Raw genomic sequence first — 1155 nt, 5'->3', positions numbered from 1 at the left:
CCCCCCCCCCCCCCCCCCCCCCCCCCCCCCCCCCCCCCCCCGTTGCTCTCGCTGCTTGCAGGACCCATCCAGCCAGGCTCTTGGCCTGGGGACAGATCAGGAAGATGAGGCAAGGACTAAGGAGCCCACTGAATGTGCAACAGGGAGACAGGCCCACCCACAACTCTCCCTTTCCTGTATGAGGAAACAAACACAGGAAAGAACCCCTAACAGAGCTGCAAAACCAATCACCAAAGGGAATTAGCCAACAAGACGCCCGCCCTGGGGAAGGCAGGCGGGAGTGTCTGTGGGGGGAATAACTTACGTGAGGCTTTTGTGCAAATTCCCAGGGGTGGAGAACAGTGGATGAAGAGAGTGGTAGTACTTCTGAATTTGGGAAACTTAAGGCCACAGGACCATCCTTCCCCCATCCTTCCCCATCCTGTGCTGTGTATGAGAGATGCTTTCCCTCCAAAAAGAGCTGCAGAGGAGGGAAGCTGGGCCTTGGGAAGTAACTTCTGTCCTGCCTGGGACTAGGAGGCGCCTTCTTCAGAGGGGAAATCCTCACATCAGCCCACGCTCTGATCAGACCTTGCTCCCTAAAACCAGCCTCTCCCCACCTCTGCAAGGGAGCAGTCACCCCGCCCCCCCGCAACCTCACAAGTGTAGAGCACGGTGTGCCCAGCAGAGTGCTGAACTGCCTGGAATTCTAGAATTTTAGGGCTCAGTCCCTACTTTGACAGAGCATACAGTCTTAATGGTCTAGAAGGCCCCCTGACTCCGATGAACATGGTAACCGCCCTCGCCTCCAATGCGCCCTCACCGTTGAGCCCTATGGTCAGATGCACAGGACTACAGAGTTCTTGCACCACAAGACTATCTGGAAATTCCAACAGCAAAGTACTCACCGGGACATCTGACATCTCTGTGCTGGGGCCCAGGGGGGCTGGATGGGGGAGGCCATGCCTCGTCCTGGCCCAGTTTCTCTTCCCAGACTTCAGAGCGTATACAGGCTTGGGTACGACAAAATTTTAATTAAATTTTGTCTCTCCCACTTACTAATTTTATTATATCGGCCAAATTACTTAACTCCCGTGCTTCAGTTTTTCCTGAAGGCTCCGCCCGCCCGCAGATTGAGGTGGTTTTTCCAAGGTTAATTACACCATCCACATGGAG

This window comes from Lontra canadensis, unplaced genomic scaffold (genome assembly GCF_010015895.1).
Source record: "Lontra canadensis isolate GAN:19392208 unplaced genomic scaffold, GSC_riverotter_1.0 scaffold160, whole genome shotgun sequence".
In the NCBI taxonomy this organism is placed as follows: Eukaryota; Metazoa; Chordata; class Mammalia; order Carnivora; family Mustelidae; genus Lontra; species Lontra canadensis.
The sequence above is the reverse complement of the archived record's forward strand: the minus strand, read 5'-3'. Positions refer to the sequence as shown.